This window comes from Felis catus, chromosome C1, assembly GCF_018350175.1.
Source record: "Felis catus isolate Fca126 chromosome C1, F.catus_Fca126_mat1.0, whole genome shotgun sequence".
Lineage (NCBI taxonomy): Eukaryota > Metazoa > Chordata > Mammalia > Carnivora > Felidae > Felis > Felis catus.
Genome location: NC_058375.1, coordinates 138,904,811 through 138,926,248, shown reverse-complemented (window position 1 = coordinate 138,926,248; position 21,438 = coordinate 138,904,811). Strand labels below are relative to the sequence as shown.

The following is a 21,438-nucleotide window of genomic DNA, read 5'->3' as shown; positions in this document are numbered from 1 at the left end:
ATAAGGATTTGAATCCAGACAGACTGGCTCTCGAGTCCAAGCTCTTAACTTTTAAAAAAATATTGCCTATTTTTTTTTAATTAAAAAAAATTTTTTTTTGAGAGGAAGAGAGTGCAAGTAGGGGAGAGGGGCAGAGGGAGAGACAGAATCTTAAGCAGGCCCATGCTCAACGAGAAGCCTGACGTGAGGCTCGATCCCACAACCCTGGGATCATGACCTGAGTTAAAATCAAAAGTCAGATGCTCAACTGACTGAACCACACACATCCCCTAATACTGCCTTAAGTTTGATGTGGAGAAACTAGACAAAGAAAAGTAACCTATTTATATATTATTTCACTTAATAAGAATTACCAAAAGCACTGCTGTAAGCTAGGAATAGAATATTTACATTAATGAAGTATGATCATTTCTTCAAATTTCTCTAATACCTGAGCCCAGCAGTATTTATAGGTACCCATTTTATTAGCTGAGCGCAGGAAAGCAAAGTAAAGAGTAGATTAGGTCCTCATGGGTAGAATTTCAGGGAAAGTTTTAAAGTATTTTTAGGAGTAATGGATAAATTTTTTTACAAAGAGGAGAAAAAATTAAATTCATAATTTCACAAAGATTCTGAAATGTGGTTATTACTAATAATAGAAGCAAAGAAAGAAAAGGAAAGGAAATTAAATTTTAGTGAATGTCCACAACATGCTATGACTTCATATGCACTCTATTATTTAATAATCATAACTGTGTGAGAATGGAGTCACTATGCTAATTCTACAGATAATCCCCCAAGTTCAGAACCTTAACAGCTCACCAAAGGCTACACACTATACGCTCAGTATGTGGAGCCAGTGCTCAAACTGAGGACTGCTTCTGAAGCTCTAAAAGTTGCTACATATTAAAAAAAAAAAAAAAAAAAAAAAAAGTATGGTTATCACTGATCATCTGTGAATACTATAGTTGTACTATATAGCTTTTTAGTATATCTCAAATTCTGGGATTGTGATACCTCCAACTTTGTGCTTCTTTCTCAAGATTGTTTTAGCTATTCAGAAGTGTTTGTATGGTTCCATACAAATTTTAGTATTATTTGTTCTAGGTTAAAAATGCTGTTGGTATTTTGATAGGGATTGAACTGAATCTGTAAATTGCTTGTGGTAGGATGGACATTTTAACAATATTATTTCTTCTAATCCCTGAGCATGGGATATCTTTCCATTTGTTGTGTCGTCTTTTTTTTTTTTTTCTTTTTAGAGGGGAGAGAGAGAAAGAGTGAATGCATGCACGCAGGAGAGGGGCAGAGGAAGAGAGAATCTTAAGCAGGCTCCATACCCAGCATGGAGCCTGACACGGGGATCGATCTCACAATCATGAGATGATGATTTGAGCGGAAACCACACTTAACCCAACAAGCCACCCAGGCACCCCTGTGTCATCTTCAATTTCTTTCATCAGTGTTTTATAGTTTACAGAGTACAGGTCTTTCACCTACTTGGTTAAGTTTATCCCCAGGTATTTTATTCTTTCTGGTGTAATTGTAGATGGAACTATTTTCTTAATTTCTCTTTCGGCTACTTCATTATTAGTATATAGAAATGTGACCATTTCCACGTATGAAACAAATAAGTCTCAGGAATAATAGGTACAGAAGAGGGAATATAGTCAGTGGTATTGTAATAGTGTTGCGTGGTGACAGATGGCAGTTACACTTGTGGTGAGCACAGCACAACATACAAAGTTATTGAATCAATGTTATCTACCTAAAACTAATATAATGTGTGTCAACTATACTCAAATAAAAAATTAAATAGTTCATTCCAAATATAAAATATACAGAGAAACATACTATTGAATATTTAATTTTAAGCATAAATTTCCTAACCTTTCTTTTCCAAAGCTATAGGTTTGTAACAGTTTAAAGTGCTATTTGTCTCACTTTTACATTCTTAACAGACTTTTTTGTATTGGTGCTTATAAGCAGTGCATTATATGAAGAATATACTTCTGAATGTTTTTTCTGGTCGTTAAGAGGATTAAATAAGATAATGTATGTAAAACACTTAGCAAAGTGAATGGCAAAAAGTAAGCACTTGATACATGTGATTTACTACTGCAGTAAAAAATCCTACCCAGCATTCTTTAATCATAATCATATTTTTTCTTTGAGAAAGAGAGTGCACATCAGGGAGGGGCAGAGCAAGAGGGAGAGAGGATCCTAAGCAGGCTACATGCCCAGCGCACAGCCTGGTGTGGGGCTCATCCTCAGAACTGTGAGTTCATGACCTGAGCCGAAATAGTCAGATGCTTAACCGAAGTCACACAGGTGCCCCATAATCTTACTTTCTAAACTTAATTTGATAAAGGAACTTTGGTGGGGGTGTGTCATACCTATTAACTTATCACAGAACTAGGGATCTCTGGAACACACTTTGATAGAAAGAAAAACAGGAAGGTGTAAATGTAAAACATAGAACATATCAATCCCTAAACAATTCCCAAGTGATTCCTCATTTCTGTTTAAAAAGTACCTTGACCCATCAGAATTATTAAATTAATTTGGTAAACTATCTTTTCAAACACAGTAAGCTTCCCAAACACTTATGGTCTATGAATCATCAGTGATCAGCTAGACACTGCATGAAAAATAAACCAATGTTACTGATACCGTCTCATTAAGAATGCTTTATAAATTAGTTAAAAGACAAATAAGTGAATAAATAACACAAACTCAATTCTGTAGTTTTTAATTTTAGATGTTAACTTGCTTTAAAACCGTGGTTTGCCATTTCTGAAAACGCCAGAAAGTGAAGTTCAAGATCACCAGATGGATGACGCACTGGCAGAATTCACCAACCAATAGTAACATGATACAACTTGTCCCTTCAGTAAATGCTTATATATATTTACCTCATCCTTACCATTTAACACATCTTTGCAATATTTTGGTCTTATACTAACTAAAGTGACTTAATCTATTTTTATAATGTTCTTAGTATTTGGGATATTTCTTGAACTTTTAGTTATTAATTACATGGTTTCTTACTTAACACAGACAGAAACCAGTGTTAAAAGAGGCTTAAAATTTAAAGATCAACATGAAGATATTTTATCAGCAATATAAATTAAATGGAAAATAACAATTAAAAATTAAATTTCTTCAACTTTGTCTTTAAGCTACAACTTCAATTGAGATACATCAATATTTTCAAAGCTAATATTGAGGCCTGAAATAGTTAATGCAACTTAATAATTTATAATTAATTCTGACTGTACAAATTATTCTAAAAATTAGCAAAATAAAGTTGGCATTGTACTGTGATTAGTAATTCTACTTTTCTTAAGGGAATTAAAAAAAATTTATATTCTAATAACATCAACACAAATACGCCCTAGATTTGCGACATTCTGTTTGTGAATATGATGTCTTCTACTCTATTTGTCTTGGTTTGCTACAGATATCACATTATATGTTCAGGTGCCAGTTAAAGGTCTTCTCAAGATGTCCCACTGAATGTGTCCCTCACAATCATTTGCTATGATATCCTATATCAGCCTACTATACTTGCAGACTTTTTCTTTTTCTTATTTATAACTCAATCACACCCTGGATATTCTCTTGAATACATACAAACATCAATTTTAATACCCTTTCTTCCTTTTCTTTTCTAACCTCTACCTAGTTACGTTTAGGGCATGATGTTATGCTCACTACTTTCCATTGTTATCTGTGTTAAAGAGGTTTTATAAGACCTGACTACTATAATCATAATTCCATGAGAAAAAGCATTGAGTTTTAAACTGAAATAAAAGTGAACTCTTATAAAACAACCCTTTTATATGTGGTAGTAAATTTTTGCATTGAAAATAAAGAATATTAGTCTAAGTATAAATATTAATCATAAGGAAAAGAAAACATTGGCCTACATCTTGCAGTTTGGTTCCTACATTAATCCCTAGCATCACCTTTTCCTATGCACTCTCTAGTTCTTGAAACTTCTGTCATTCTGACCTTCATTTAATGTTAGGTACTATGCTCCTTCCCCCTCAGTACCGTTGTACGTATTATTCCTTCCTTTCAGAAAACTTTTCTCTCTCTTGATCAAGTTAACTAATTTATCAATATTTCAGTTAACTAAGCACTTCCTCCAAAAAAACAAAAACCAAAACTAACTTCCCTTGATCCCATTGATTGGTTAAATTATCCTTCTAAGAGCCTCATATTAAATCCCATGTACCTCTCTACAGCAATTGGAATAGTTCCAACCCTGCATTCATTTATACAATTATTTGATTACTATCTTTACTCTTTAGGATAAGTTCAAACAAGACCTATGTCTATTTTTGGTCACTATTCCAGAGCACATAATTGATGTCAACATATATTGGCTGAAGAAAGACACTGGCAAGGCACTGGTTAAAAAAAAAAAAAAAAAAAAAAAAAAAAAAAAGAGAGAGAGAGAGATAAGGAATACTGAGTACTTAAAATGACCCCTACATAGAGAAAAATCACTGACTTCTCAGATGAAAACAAAATACACAGCCATATTTGATAGATCTCTTTAAAACTGACATTTTTCAGGAGAAAAAAAAAGTTCAATTTGTGATGGTACAGATAGGTGGATTGGTAACTGACATGAGGCAGCCAGATGGAAATAAATTATGCCAGATGCAAATAAAACTCAAGTAAATGGAGAAAATATAAGTTATATCTTCTTGTTATTTTTAGAATTTATATGTAAGATTTACAGTTTTAATTGTATACTAATTACTATTGATCCTAGGGACCAACTTGGGTATTAATTTTAATTATGAAAAGAAAAAGAACCTCAGCTAATATCCTTGAATAAAATTTTCTTATTTTTTTAAATTTCTTTTTAAACTTTTTTTTTTAATGTTTATTTTTGAGAAAGAGCAAGCAGGGGAGGGGCAGAGAGAGAGAGGGGGGGAACAGAGCACCCAAAGTAGGCTCCAAGCTGACAGCAGTGAGCCTGATGTGGGGCTTGAATTCACAAAATGCGAGATCATGACCTGAGGTGAAGTGGGACGCTCAACCAACTGAGCCACACAGGCGCCCTCAAATTTTCCTGTTTTAACTACATAGCATTTGATTTCTAACTCTTTCAGAATATATTTGCTTCGGACTCCTGACAAATTTTCCAGTCATAACTATAAAGAACTATTCACTTCCTTATGTTTTATGTAAGTTATTTTTTCCCTATTTCTTTTCTGACCTGCATTCTTGGAAATGAAGTGTTAAAAACATAAATGCAAGGTATATTATTTCTAATGTCTGTCTTAATTTACCAAGTTATTTTGAATTTTAATCCTAGCTTTCAAACTACTAAAAATAAGCTCCCTTAACCTCATATCGCATTGGAAGCTTTGTCTTAACTTGAATTACTCTCCTGAGCCAACCTATGATTTCTCCTCTACCTAAACTCTGATTAACTCATGTCCTCCCAAGAAGCCCACTGTGATTAACTCTACAGAATTCTAATTGTTTCTTTGCATATTTTCATACTGAGTTTGATGTTATTTTACAAAAGCTCCTGAAGTGTTTTTCAAGTACATATTCCAGTCACTTAAAAAAAAAAAAAGACTTAAAGTTAAAAACTTGTTTTATCTTTGTCTTCTATTCAAACCAGTACCTGAATACAGAAAAATTATAAAAATGTTAAGTGACTATGCCATCTGTATTTTGAATGAGGATATAATAATTTGGAGCACTGATTAAAATAATAAGAGTCTATCTTAGGTCCACCACATATTCTACCTGATCTCAGACTGAAACTGTCTTATCATCACCACTTTATGACTGACATTCTTTACCACCAGTTCCCCAGTTGATATTTTCCCAAGTTCGTGAGAAATTCATTTAGCAATAAGAAGCAAAGTATTTTAAAGTCAGGATAGATCATATTCATTGTTCCACCCTCAACTGACAATGCTTTTCACCCTGTTAGATAAGATTAGATCAGTCTAACAGACCTTATTCTGTATCGAGCTATGATGATTGTTAGCCAATACTCAATTGTCTTCAAGGTATTCAAGGGGATATATTCATGTGATGATTAGGGGATGGGACTGCAATTTTCCTGGGTCATTCTTTTTCTCATTCCTTTAATACATAAATATTTCTTTCCATTATAAAATTACTACATGAATATAAACTTATTGTTAAAAATAAACCCAAGTAAAGTATGCAAAACTGTAAGAGTTCTTAATTTTCTAGCATCCCACATACTTTCTATAAACCAAGGATATAATCTGCTACATATTTTCCAAATCTTTTCTTAATATATTTACATAAACATAAGGCATATATTTTATGCAATTTTTATTTTATAAATATATGTACATATGGTATAAAATATGTATTATAGGCATGTAAATATAAATTCTTATATTTATTCTGTTTGGGCAATTTTTTACATAAATGGGATCATACTGTACACATCATTTTGTGCCCTGTTTTCAGTTTAGCTTATCTTAGAGATCTTTCCATATTTTTTAGCTTACAAATCCAAATTTTGCATGGCTGTTGTTAGTTCTTTTTACTTTTTTATTATTATATTTTTTACTTTAGAGATGGTGAGCATTGAGTGGAGGAGAAAGGCAGAAGGAGAGAGACAGAGAGGGGGAGGGAGAGAGAGAGAAAGCAAGAGAGAGAGAGGGAGAGAGAGAGAGGGAGAGAGAATCTTAAGCAGGCTCCATGCTCAGTGCAGAGCCTGATGCGGGGCTCATTCCCATGACCCCGTGATCATGACTTGAGGCAAAATCAACAGATGCTCAATCAACTGAGCCACCCAGGCTCTCTGGTTGTTGTTAGTTCTTATCCTCAAACACTCTAGGTAGTATTTTTTAACTTTCTTATAAAGTTTCAAAATAAATGAATCCTTTCTTTCAGTGCCAGGAAAATGTGTAATGTAGATTTTTCCATTGTAATGTATTTTAATTAAAAGCATTATAGCAAGTATTCATTGAATTTAATATGATTTTTCATCTTTCCTAAAATGTTTAAGCCTCCTATAAACTTGTATTTTAATAAAAAATATATGTATGTACATAAAGAATGTATAAATTTAGTAATCAAGGTCTAAAATTAGTAAAAACTAAAATTTATTCTTATAAAAAGCGAAAGCAATATAACATAGCAAATTTGCCTAGTCATTACAAAATTAAACACATACACACATACTTCATTTTCTAAATCAATGAGGTAGAATGAGCAAAAACAGTGAAGCTGCTGAAGAAATGTTTTTAAAGAATTCTTAAAAGTTTTCAAAAGAAAAAAATTTAAATAGTTTAGCAACATACTTAGAACACAGAAACCACAAACAGCAGAGCAGCAGACCAGAAAAGCAACATAAGATTAAATTAAAATCTGTACTATGCGGGTCTAGTCTCCTCACATACACAAAACACTGGAGTAATATGACTGTTACTTTTGTTTTCTATTACGCAACATATCGCTACTTTCTTCAAACTGGAAACCTGAGTTGAATCAATTAGCTAACAAACATCTACTATCAAATTTATTAATTAAAAAAAAAAACAACTAAAAACTAAACTGGCCATTTAAATAAGATATACAATAATATAAGCTGTTTGGTTTCATTATCAAAAGAAACTGCTAAAGAAAATGCTTTACTACTGGTAGAAAATAAACTTCATCTTTAGACTTCTATGAAAGAATTAATGTTAATACCATCTAAAATGAAAAAAGTATTCACAAGGAATGGCATAATTTAGGAAGGCCTATGGCTACACAAAATCATTGTCATCATTAGTGGTGATATTTGTAGCTGGTATAAGCTTTCTGATATATAGTGAACTGAACACTGCAGCTTTAATTGAAGTTTGAATGTTATAAACAGTTAGATGTCTGGCTCTGGCCTGCATTCTAATACCATCAGCAGAACAGAGATGGGAAGTATAAACAAACCTTTTAACTAGATTACAGTCTCTAAAATGGCCAAGAAATCCTTCAGCAAAAACTCGTGTGACAAATGTGGAAGAAGGAAAATGATTTTGGAATAATGCTAAAAAATAGCCTCTATAGTTCTGTCATTACTGCAACATGTATTTGACTTTCTAAATATTTTGATGTTGCTTAATATTCATTCATTAATGATACATTTTACATTTGACTTTCCAAATAAGTAAAAATCCTTTTTAACTTACATAGCTTATGTTTTTTAGATCAGTAATCCCAAGTAAGGAAAGTTATTTAAAAATCAATACGTGTCTTTTGTTGGATGTGGAATACTTCCCTCCTCCAACATTAGTGACTGTATATATACAGCCAAGATTATTATTTTTAGACAGTAGTAACATTAAGATTGTATAAACTAAGTTAATTAATGGTCAACAGATCAGTAGAACATGTCTGGACTCAACGTATATAGAAAAAGATGGCTTTGGATGCAAGGATAAATCTAATTTTGTATTCAGTCAACCTGAAGAAACAAACTTCCATGAGTTAGACACTAAATTTAAAAAAAAAAAAAAAAAAAGGGCAGCACAAGAATGTAAATTTTAACACTAGCCCCATACAGAAATGTTTCCTCTCATTGCCTGAATGTTGGTTGGTTGGCAAAGAACTCAGTGAAGCATGGATGTGCAAAAATTTTTCACCACTGCAAGGCTGGTGACTGATTTATGTAACTCATTTTAGTCCTTTAACATAATATGTTCTAATAAATTATTCAATGACACAAAATTTAATTACAAGTTCTCTAAGAAAAGGTTATATAGGTCAACTGAAATAGGACTCAAGTTAGAATTAGTCACCTACAACTTTGAATGAAGTGATGCTTTACACCAGTATGATGTCATTAGTGATTTTCTTTTCCATTATGTCCAACTACATTAGAAGATATGTCTTTAATAGATGTTAAGCCTGGTTCTCACCTTGTCTTTCTGAAAAATTCTGAGTCATTCCAACTTCTGAAATTTTACATGATATAGAAGTACCTCAAACAGAAACAATGACAAGTAAGAATCTTTACTTTTAATCTTTATATTTAGGTATTACCTTTGGGTAATATAGGTACCTTTGGGTACCTATATTTAGGTATTACCTCTTAAGAATTACCTTTGGGTTATCTAAGGAAATTACTGGAGACCAATGACTTATTCTATCTGACCAATTACTTAGATTGTTCTTAAAAACAATAAAACTAATTTGGTATAAAATTTCCTTTCTGAAGTATAATAGATAACAGAGAATAGTTCCTCAGCATTTCAAATATTTTGAAATTCTACAGGACATAATGCATTGGCATAATTGCTTATTGAATGATATCAGCAACTTATGCATATAGGATGAATGTGTATCTACTTAGGATAAATATGAAAATTACTTGATTAGTAATTTTTACAAATTACTCTTTTCTCCTAGAAGCAAAGAATGTAAAAATCAACTCTAGTTAGCTAGATCAAAAAGTATTTTAATTCAGTAGCTGCTTTAAAGAATAATAATTTAGGAATCTGGAGAAACCAACAAGTTGTCCATTCTTATACTAAAAATATTTCTGACTTTAAATAGTACTAAAAAGAATACATTAAACTTAATTCTATATGTGTAATGTGGTAATTATGAAAATCTTTTAAGATACAGGATCCAGAAGATATGTGTATATAAACACTCAAGCATTAGACAATATAAAGTCTCCTCTATTTCGAGGTTTTCCATTATCAACATTTACATTAAAATGTTTATAGTAAATATTCACTGGGTCACAAATTGTTGGAACTTTCAAACTTCATGTAACAAAATGCTAAATGTAATTCATGCAAGAGAAAAGGAAGTTCAATATGTAGAAAGCCTAAATGTAATTTTTGCCATACAAAGAGAAGATTGACTTTACTTTTACAGCTGACCCTTGAACAATGAGAGTGCTGACCTCTGCGCAGTTGAAAATCCAGTATAATTTCTATCTCCCCTAAAAGTTAACTACCAAAAGCCTACTGTTGACCAGAAGCCTTAACCAATAACATAAACAGTCAATTAACACACATTTTGTATGTTACATGTATTATATATTGTATTCTTATAATAAAACTAGAGGAAAAAAGTTAAGAAAATCATAAGGAAGAAAAAAATACTTATAGTGCTATAAAAAATTTGCATATAAGTGGACGAACGGTTCAAACCTGTGTTGTTCAAGGGTCAAGTGTATTCTACTTCAAGTTGCACACTGATCTTTATCTATGCTCCTTATAAAGAATTGGATTTTTTTAATTGTTTTTCTGTCCTTGTAAACTTTTAGAAATTTTCCATCACTCCATCAATAAGCTACTAGGGCAATGACTTTACTGATGTTTACCAGAGAAATTACTGACTGATAAAAGTTACTGTGTCTGTATTTTAAATTAAAAAGTTACGAATTTACTGTGATTGAATATTTTGCTGCTATATGTAAAATGCTGTTTTGTCAGTAATAGGTTTCCCCATTTGTAACATGGGAACAATGTTCAAAATTCACAGGATGAGTGTTTTGTTATATTTGTCACAGTATTAGATACTTATAATAAATGGTAATTATGATTAGTACTAAAATAAAAGTTAAGAATGACTTTGAAAGAGATCAGATTGACCTTCAGGAATCTATTTACCTGCACAAGATACTGTACCAGCAAGGGAGCCCAAGCCCCTCCTCCTTCCAAATTGTGAATCAATATTACTCTAAGAGGTACAGTTTAAGAAGGACAAAGAAAATCCAGGAAATCTCTCTCTAATCTTTAAATTACATACGAAAGCCATGATAGGAACCAAGATAGTATTCTTTGGTTTTGAAACATCCATTAACTAAGAAATTAATAACTCATTTTACTGAAGTTACATAACAGTGAGGATTAATAATTGCAACTAACCAATTTAGAGGTTAGAACTGGAAAGTTTCTAATGAGGATCTTGGAGGAATTTATCTAGTACACAATGAAAATTCCAAAACTCCTGAACAGTATATACCAGAATTATTCCATGATAAATAAATTATACTGTTAAACTATAGAAAATAACTAAATGATCAAAATGAAAATGACGTACCATGTATTCCAATGAACCATGAAAGATAACCTGGTATATGAAATGTAAGAAGAGAAGTTACTTTTGAGAAAAAAAAGTTTAAGTTTGGAGAGTTTGGGTTTTGTTTTTTGTTTTGGAATAATTTTATAAGAGATACTTCAATAAACAATGTTGATAATCTTCAAATAAAAGTATGTATCAATAAAATACTAGTAATGATGGTCACATAGACTATTTTTATGGTCTAAAATTAGTGAATTATATACAGAATAGAAAGCCCCAGAATACAGTATTAAGTGGAAAATTTTTCATTATATATTTCTATTTTAATAAAATACAGCAAAATCCTTCTTAAACATGCATTTTTCCACCTAACAGTATCCATTTATTTAGTTAATATAAAATTTATTTAGAAACATCAAAATAAAGTTATGACCAATATACTTGTGGAATACAATTAAAATACCTCTTCACATTAAACTGTAGGGACCATCCTTGTTTCTCAGATGCCTAGCACAGTGCCTGACAGACAGTAGATGCTCAAAAGATGTTTAATGAATACCTAAGTACAATCTGTTTTGCACATACATTCAAAATCCAGACAAGTTTGCAAAGGTACATAAGTTGGACATAGGCTTTCTGGCTGACTTCATGGGGTCCCACTGATGACTAGGAGTAAATCTTCATATCCATAGAAAACTGGAAAGTTGATAAGTGTCTGGGTAAGGACCAAAAAAACAAAGTCAGGGAAACATGTCACCTAAGTAACAGTTGCTTTATAGAGCTGGTAAAAGTGGCCTAATCATTCTAGTAACCTATCGCACTAGTCTCTCAATGAAATGAAATTTAAGTGTATCCTGAATATTTGCTAAGATATTTTTAATAGGAATTTTTTGAAATCTCTCACTAAAAATAAATTACTTTTGTCAAATTGTATCCTGTACAGGATTAGAGGGAATATGTTTTTACTTTCTATGAGTATTATATTATTAACGGGATTTAATTTGGCTAATAGAAAAAGTGACAGCTACAGTAAAAATAAAGAAAAAAAAATTCATAGTAGTGGAGAAATTGTAGCAGGGAGGAGAGGAAAGGAAAAAGGAAGAAAGGAAAGGAACCCCACATATGGGAGTAAAGAAATTCAAATATGCCTAACTCTAATACCAATTACGGCAATTATTCAGTAGGGCCTACTGTGCACCGGACACTGTACCGTGAGGGATGTAAATCTTAAGATACAAATCTTTAGTCTTAAGTGGTTCACAAAGCAAGATTAGCAGGTAAATGTTTATAATACAATATGGGTCATTATTATATATATGTCTCTAATCCAAGCGTAAAAAGCATATTTACTGATTAATTAGAAGTGCAGAGAAAACATAAGCATCAAGGGAAACAAATAATTCTCAAAATAGTAACTATCCACAATGAGAGAAATCAGTACCTTTTAAATCAACAAATTATTGAATTATAAATAGACAAAATTTTGGCTTAAAGCTATTTACCTAAATATTCTTAGGATAATACGCCTCCACATAAAATCCTTAAGTGCTATAGACAAAATTGTGAATGACAGTTTCATTTCCAACAAAAGAAAATGAGGTCGTGTAGCACAGGAAATGTTAAGAGACCTAAGTTCTCTGGTCCATGCTCTGCCCACTTACAGGCCTTGGAACCTAGGTAAGTTCCACAAACTCTCTGAACTTCAGCAAAATGGAAAACGAAGAGTTGGATAAAGTGACCTCCAAGATGTCACTTAGATGAAAATTACAATCTTAAAATATGTCTTAATAGTTAAAAAATAAGCTAGAATAAAAAAGGTTTTTTAAACATAAATCATTATCCAACTCAGAGGAAGTCTGGAAATCTCAAATTATACAGGGTTAGCCAGGGAGTGGTGAGATAAAGGAATGTTTTCAAAAGAAAAGCAGACATATATTAAGTAAAGGTATTATACTCAAGACTGTAAATTTTCACTCAGCTGCCGACGGGGCAACCACCATCCAATTATCTGCACAATTCGCCTTATTTAAAATTGATTTCTTCACTAAGTTCTACTTTCTCCCTCTTATGTTAAGGTTGCTGAGGTATTAGAGTGAGGACAAGAAATCCTAGGTGGACCTGGAATATTAGTATTGATGTTGGGAGAAAAACTTGAACTTGACACAGATTTCTGCTGAAATGCACCAATTACACCTTAGAGAAAGGTAAGAAATTGTTCAAATTTATAACAGAAAGGAAGGAAATAAGGCCATATTGTTTATTGCTACAGAGCTTTCTTCCTGTGTCTAAATGTCTACTCTTGCACACATTAATGAAAATTTACAGAACAAGTTTCTACATTTGCAATGCTTTTCTGCCACTAAAATATAAGCTTATTATATTTTGGCTTTGCCATAAAAAAATAAAAATTAAAAGTATTATCCTGTTTTATAATATTTATGTCAAATATCCATCTAGATTTATTTTTCTTCAATCCTTTCTATTTGATCAAATTGCTGTTTTCATATTATCAGTCTGATCATAAAATTGCTGTTTTACAGAAGAATATTTTTTGCTGACATAAATTATGGGATCAGAGATACCAATGCAGTTAGAAAAAAGGGTGTGTGTATGTGTGTGTGTGTGTGTGTGTGTGTGTGTGTGTGTGACAGAGAGAGAGAGAGAGAGAGAGAGAGAGAGAGAGTGTGTGTGTGTGTGTGTGTGAGAGAGAGAGAGAGAGAGAGAGAGAATATATGAATGTGTGCATCCATCTTCAAGGAAAGGATAAAGAAATGTATGTATGAAACAAAATAACACTTTCCAATGTAAGCTCTAGTAAAAGGCCTATATTGGAAACATACTTTCTAGCATTTGTGAAATAAAATACAGCACTGAAATCGAAAGCCACAGTGATTTTTATGAAGACTGTTATTCTATAAACCTAAACCTGAATTTATCTTTCAATTTATGTCTAAACTACAGTGAATGTACTAACTACAACTTCATGATTTGACTCATGAAAATATATTTTTGAAATTTGTCTCCTTTCACATATAGTGAGCAATTTGGTTCAGTACCCCAAGAGATGAAAAACTCATCTCAATTTACAACAGTAAATAAATAATTCAGTTAAAATTGAAAGTGGTACCAATCCAGCAAACTATTGATGGAGAGGTTTGGCCTTCCATGAAGCCAGAACAACATAAAGTTTTCAATGGGGATTACTTGTTCAGACAAGTTACAAAGATAAGAAAAATATCCAGATTAATTACAAAATAGCTAATATTCTCATCTTGTGGAAAATATCAAGAACCTATGTAAGGAGAGACAATACTAGTGGTATTGAAACTTTAAGCATTTTAAGCTTTGAACTTTATATGCTAATATATGAAACAAACATTTAACAAAAAAGGCTGTAATACAAGTCAAAACCTAACCAAAGGCCTCTATCAACTAAAAATTTGAAATCTCCCATGCAAGTCAGACACAACAACAAAAAAAAAAAAAAAGAAAGAAAGAAAAAGAAAAAGAAAAAGAAAGAAAGAAAGAAAAATTAAACCCAGAAAGCGAAAACCAATCAAGTCTGTTCCAACACTGAAGTCAATTTCCAAATCACATACAGAACCAAAAAGGGGAAAACACTCAGGTCTACAAATGGATAAGCAGTTCCAATACAATCCAGATCCCGACATTTTCCCACTCAGAAACAAATGCAGTGGAGCTTTTCCTGGGGAAAAAGGAAAAAAGCTCTCCAAATGAATTTTTTCAAGTGACATCTAGAAAGTGTGCCTCTTTCTGTCTCTTTCCCTGGCGCCTCATTGGAGGAAGGAGGGGGTTGTTTTTGTATTTTCCCCCATTGGAGCAAGACACAATCAGATGTTAGCTGGAGAAGAGAAACCACTTTTGACAACAGCAAATAAAAATAAAAGTGCCCTTCCTCCTCTGACAGGATGGGCACCCACCTCACACACCCCTCCCCACTCCAACCCCTCCTTCACTCCCCCCCCCCCCCCAGCACCACCCCCTCCTCACCCCGGAGCTCCACTGCGTATGTGGTTTGGTGCTACTGTTGCCCCGGAGTTAAAGTCAGAGCCAGAGGAAGGCAATGAAGCCCCCACAGACACACTTACCTTTCCTGCCCCCCACTTTTGAGTGCCTTCCCTGGAGCTGTGGAGGATGACACAAAGGGTAATAAAGGGGGGGGAGTGGAGGAGGAGGAGGCGAAGGAGGAGGAGAGCTGGGGAAGTGGCTGCTCCTGGGTGTAGTGAGATGTCTCCAGCCAGGGCCAAGCAGCAGCAGCAGTAGCAGCAGCAGCAGCAGCAGAGAAGGGTCTGTGTTGCTAAGAGGCTTTTGGTCTCTTTCTCTCCTCCTCTCACGGCCAAAGAGGAGGAGGGTGGAGGGGGCTCGGGAGGGAGGCTAGTGGAGGGGTGAGGGGGTAGGAGTCGTGGATGGGGGTTTTCGAAGAAGAAGAAACTCCTTCTTCTTCTCTCTCAGGCTCAATCCCCCTCTCAGGTCTCAGGGCTGGAGGGTGGGGGAAGGAACTCAGCCGCCTTCCCCCCACCCCCCTCAATTCAAGGTTGAAGTGGGGTAAAATTAGTGTCCTGTCCCTTTAAAAATAGAAATAAAAGGTGCCCCCCCTCTGCCACTGCCTCTCTCTTCATCATCAGCTGCTGCTGCTGCTGGGGTCTCTCTGCTGGGGGGGGGAGGGGGGGTTCGGGTAGAAGAGACGGGAGGCACTCACTGCGCATGTCTCTCTCTGACGGGAGGCTGGTTGGTTGAAGGCAAGAGGAGGGGGAGGGGAGGAAATGATCTGGTTTCCCAGAAGGCTCCGAGGCACTTGCGACCCGGAAGACATTGTAGCAGGGGGTAGAGGGGCGGGGGCGGGGAGTAGGAGGAAGTCGCTACTCTTTAACAACCCCCTGACCCCTCCTACCTCCTAAGGGAAAGTGGAGGAACGGAAGTGGGCGTGGACGGAGACTAATATAGGTCACGTGTTTGGGCGGGAGTGGGGCGGAGTGGGAGACGCGCTGCGTGCGCGGGGAATGCCGGGAGTATTGGTGTACCGTTGGCAGTGGCAGGTGAAGCTGAGCTGACTACGCGGCCAGGGGCGCTTGTGAAGCGGTTCCTGTGGTGGCTAGGTTGCTGCTCTGCCGTGGTAAGGGCGTCTTTTCTGTGAGAGGTAATATGGGCTAGGCTGGCCTCGAAACGAAGGCCTAAGGTCGCCAGTGGTGAAAGGCGAATCGAAAAGAATGAGGACGGAAGGTTGTGGAGACTCAGAATGCGGGAAGGGGGCAGGCTTGTCTAGGCCAGGCAGGCCAGAAATCTGGAAGGCCACTTCTGTCTCGTGGCTTTCCTGTGAGGCTGCCTACGAATCTCTGAAGCTTGTAGGGATTCCTCATGAAACTAGGTCTCTGGCTGGGTGTTGACTACACCCGATGGTGGTTGTAAGGAATGTGATGATACTGCTGTTAGAGAGAAATGGAATCTTTGGAGCCTATGCAGATGACTGTTGACTGCTTCAGAGCAGGGGAAGAGAGAAGCGCCATGTGTGAATTTTGACAACTCTGGCATTAGATGCATTGCTTGTATTAGGTATTATGACCATTATTCCTTACTTCGCTACCCTCCTTGGAATTCTGGAGTGGTTTTTGGGGAGGGAGCAAGCTTGGGAAGTCTTGAATGGAATTTCCTCTTTATAGCTTGGCGTTGTTGCTGCAACAAAACGCTTATGCTTGCTCTCAGAAAGCGATATGGGATTGTGTAGTCCTCGATATGGAGGAATGTAACGGTTGATAGAGAAGAGACATCACAAATTTTTCCTTTTCTATGGTGTAGATAAGTGATTTTTAAATGAATATTTTGCTTTAAGTTTTTTTGGTTACTAGTCTCGGATTTAGATCCTTTGGTTTCTCAATTAAATGCTACCTATTTTTGCTGGAAATGTTTCCCTCATAAGATAATAATTCAGACTATTAAAGCATTCGTGTATTTACATCAGTAAGGCTTTTTTTCAGTAAAGTGACACCATTTTTCACATCATTTCATAAATCTTAACCAGAACCATTTCAATCTTTAATTTCTTTTGTAAAAGTACTTTGAAAGATTATCATTCTGTATAGTTTCTTTTAAGGCCAATAATCTAAAATTCCTCATGTTTGTTCCTCATACAGGTATTTAATTCTGTAATAATTATTCTTTAGGATACACTATCAATTAAAGTTGTTACTTGTTTTCTACATTTTACTTACGCTTTGGCAATTAACCCTATTTATGCATCATTGCCTAGTACTTAACTGCTTTCTTTGTGTGCAGTAATCTTGTCAAGTGGAATCAAAACTAGAGTCCTGTGCCTTAAAGTGTTGTTTATATTGTAACCAAATATATATCATTTTATAAAAGAAAAAAAGTCACAGCAAAGTAATATAAGTGCTTTAGGTAACAAATTTTAATTTCTTACATTAAAATACTAAATACGCAAAAAAATGCACAGATCATAGGTATACAATACGATGAGTAATTACTAAGTGAACACTGAGTGATCACTACCACAGTCAAGAACTAGAACGTTCCTAGTACTGGAGACCTACTCCTCCCCCTATCAGTTCCTGAATATTCCTCCTGCCTCACCACTACAAGAGGTTAACAGCAACCGGATTTTTATGGTAATTATTTTCTACATTTATTTCAAGTATTTTTTAACCACCAGTGTTGGCATTACTACCCGATTCAGATGAATTTTATCTGTATTTTACCTGTATGTAAAAGAGTTACACGTTATGTGTTATTTTCCTCACGTGTCACCAATATTTAACCCAATTAGTACATTTAGCTATTGTTCATGTTTTTTCATTTTATATAGTAATGTCTATAGTGTGATGTAGTCTTTTTCTGAATAAACCACAATTAATGTAACTCATCTAATATTAATAGGCATTTGGATTGTGTCCAGTTTTTAGCAGTTAGGAGCAATGCTACTGTGAATGTTCTTGTGCATGTATTTTTCCACGCATAGCATGCATTTTTGTAGAATGGAGATTATGCCAAACTTTTCCAAAATAGATCAATTTAAACTCCCACCAGCAGGGGCGCCTGGGTGGCGCAGTCGGTTAAGCGTCCGACTTCAGCCAGGTCACGATCTCGCGGTCCGTGAGTTCGAGCCCCGCGTCGGGCTCTGGGCTGATGGCTCAGAGCCTGGAGCCTGCTTCCGATTCTGTGTCTCCCTCTCTCTCTGCCCCTCCCCCGTTCATGCTCTGTCTCTCTCTGTCCCAAAAATAAATAAAAACGTTGAAAAAAAAAATTAAACTCCCACCAGCAGTATATGGTAGATGCTTTTTTTCTACAGTCTCACTAACAGTTGATGTCTTTTGTTGATGCCAACATGATGAGTGTGGCTTTATGTTTTTACAGTTCCCTGGTTATTAATGACTTTGAGCAATTTGTAAAATATTTGTAGGTTGTTTGGATTTCTTATTTGAATTGTCACAATGTTTCTATTGGGTAGTCTGTGTTTTACTTAAATATTTGACTAGTATCGCAAATATCTTCTCCATAATTGGGGCATTTCTCGCTTCCTGGATGATTTTTATCTTCATTTCATTCCTTACTGGTTTATATGCTAATTCCTATTGTTTTAAATTTATTTGTAACTTTAACTCGAAGAAGTTCTATACTTGTGCTACCCAATACTGTAGCCAGCTTGTGGCTGGCTATGGACCACTTGAAATCTGGCTAAAAGTGTTACTGAGGAACTGAATTTTTAGATCTTTCTACTTCCAGCCAAAATTGTGTGTTTTAACTTGTCATACATTAGTTTAAAATTTTTCAATCAAATTGGCCTCTACAGCATAAGATGCCAAGGTAATTAAAATTTAGAAAATATTTTCAAATATATTTTTTTAAGTATTAAGTTTCAAATGTCAACGAACATGCACTTGAAATATTAACTATTTGTACATGGCTTATTAAAAAAAAAAAAAAAAAGCTTAATTTATTTATCACAGGTTCAATTCTCCAGAATGTGGCCCACCAGAATTGCACCATGGTGGGTTGAAATGGTTGGGCCTTTATCTCCACATCTTGCTAGGCCCCAGGGAGGATGTGATGTTGGAAAAAGTGACTGTTAAAGCCTTTACTTCCCCCTCGCTAGGGGCAAAAACTTTTAAAGCTTTTTTTTTGGCTAATTCTTTTGATATTTAACTCTGTATTTACAAATAACATCTTATATGCTGCCACTTGATTTTTCCATGTTAGGCATTATCCGTTGACTTCCACAGTGAGCGATGTAAATTTGGTTTTTGTCCCACAAATACCCAAGCCCTGCGCCCCCCATCATTTCACTGATATCTTAGTTTTTGGTAAATAACCATCCTATGTCTGTGTAGTTTCTCAATATTTATCATTAATTCAGCCCCGAACAATCTGCTTGCTTATTGTCAGCACATCTGCATAGGTTCAGAAGTATCAATTTTTTAATTTTTTTTTTTTTTTAAATCAGTTTAACTATCGCTGAGAAATTTCTCCTAGAACATTCTGATCTCCAGTTTAGGCTGGCTCCTTGATGTGGTTACCCCTCATGCAACCTCTCTCTATTCTGTGATAGATCCTGTATCCCATGTAATTCTTCGTTTTATGTTAATTTTTGCATCTCTGAGTTTTCTTTGAGGATCTGTTTTCTTTTGCTTAAGTACATGCTTCAGAATTTCTTTAACGTAGGTTATCATCATTTAAAGATTAATGGTTATCCATTAAGGTTAATGATTATCCTCATATTATTTGGTCACAATCTCCAGTAGCTATCTGAGAGGCGAATGGTCTGAGGCGTTATGTTCTGTATGTAAATATCTTTAGATTACCCTAATTTAGTTTGGATGTAGGATTTTAAGTTGGAAATGTTTTTCTTCAGAATTGCAAAGGAATTCTTAGTGTCTGATATAAAATCTGAAGCCATTCTTATTTTCAACACTTTGCATTTCACTCTTTTCTTCTTTATGGAAGCTTCTGCACCCTATTTTTGTTTGAAGCTTAAAGAATGTTGTTTGTTGTTCCCAGTGTTCTGAAATGTCACAGTGTTTGTTGTGAGGTGACTTTGCTGTGCATTTCATGGGTTCTTTCTGTCTGGCAACTTGTTTTCCTTACCTCTGGGAAAGTTTCTGATACTTGTCCTGTAATATCCTTACCTCTATTTTTGGTTCTGAAGCTGCAATTAGATATTACACTCTTAGGGCTGTTTCTTTTCTCCCATTTTTAAAATCATCTTTCAGTCTTGCTTTACAGTTTTTTGGAAACTTGCTTGATTTTTTAAACATTTGAGACTTTAATTTTTGTTGTTATATTTTTAATTTCCAATACCTTTTTTGATCTCTGCATTTTTAAAATGGCATCCTGATATTTTTTTCTCTTTATGGATTTAATTGAAGTTTTGAATGTTTAATTGAGTTAAGCATTTAATTTAATTTTTTGAAGTTTATTTCTCCCTACTTACTCGGTTTTCTCTAAGTTATTCTTTCTGTTAGGATGTTTCAGAGGCTTTCATCTTAGAAGTTTTCCTCAGCTGTCTTGTGATTCTTGGTTGTGTGTTCAAATTTATGTAAAGGGCATCAGGAAACTATTTCAGGCTGTGAATTTGGCTGAGGCTTGCTAGTTATTAATGGTTCTCACTGGAAGGATTTGTCTGGAGCATATTTGTGGGGGGATCACCGACATCAACTTTTTATTCATTTGAAAGCCTTTTCTCTTGGGCTAATAAGAACCCAATGAGTAGAATTTTCTAATCTTTTGCCTCTAATCTTTTGCCTTTTCCTGTCAGTGGTTCTCAGCTGTGACAATATGACTCCCAGAAGACATTTGGCAATGTCCAGAGACATATTTGATTATCAAGAGTTGCAATTGAAAACTGGTGGATAGATGCTGCAGATGCTGTTGAACATCCTATAATGCATAAGACAGCCACTCACAGCAAAGCATTAGTTCGAAATGTCATTAGTGCCTATTATGAGAAACCCTGTTCACAGAAGGCATAAGCCTGATTGCCAGGGATTTGAGAACCAGCTGAAAACAGCACAAGAATCACAACATTTAATTTTTTTTTATATGATATCCTCGCCTTCTGTTGTGTCTGGTATCTCCCAATGTAAAGTCCTTTTCTTACTCTCTGTAGAATCTCTTGTCTTCTGATGGAGTGGGATAGAGGCTTCCATTTTAATTTTAACTGTTTTAGGAATGTAGATTTTTGAGAGATGGCTTTGTAAATGAATTCTATTGCAAATTAAAATACTGATTGTTAAGTGACCTTGTTATGTGTTTATTCTATTTGAACCGGATTGGCTGATGAGACTGTGTTTTATGAAGTGCTTAAATGAGAAAATAAGATGCAAGTTGAAGATTATAAACTAGGAAATGGGTGAAGTCTGGAACTGACAATTGTTCCTCATCCTTCTA

At 34.8% G+C, this 21,438-nt stretch overlaps 2 protein-coding genes across 13 annotated transcripts in view; one reads left to right on the top strand and one right to left on the bottom strand.

Moving 5' to 3' along the window:
- The window catches only part of MBD5 (methyl-CpG binding domain protein 5), a 451,089-nt gene extending 435,346 nt beyond the window's left edge, over positions 1 to 15,743 (bottom strand). For 3 of the 4 annotated variants that reach the window (XM_045033740.1, XM_045033739.1, XM_045033741.1), the window contains exon 1: positions 15,132 to 15,743. The gene's annotated coding sequence lies outside the window, so the exon portion shown is untranslated. The remainder of the gene's footprint in view (positions 1 to 15,131) is intronic. The other variant, XM_045033742.1, reaches the window with a different exon arrangement.
- A 270-nt stretch (positions 15,744 to 16,013) lies between these two features.
- ORC4 (origin recognition complex subunit 4) overlaps positions 16,014 to 21,438 on the top strand; it is an 81,759-nt gene continuing 76,334 nt past the window's right edge. For 3 of the 9 annotated variants that reach the window (XM_045033747.1, XM_006935272.4, XM_006935270.4), the window contains exon 1: positions 16,014 to 16,156. The gene's annotated coding sequence lies outside the window, so the exon portion shown is untranslated. Of the gene's footprint in view, positions 16,181 to 17,491; positions 17,664 to 21,438 lie in introns of all 9 variants that reach the window. The other 6 variants (XM_019838083.3, XM_006935273.5, XM_045033748.1 and 3 more) reach the window with 6 other exon arrangements.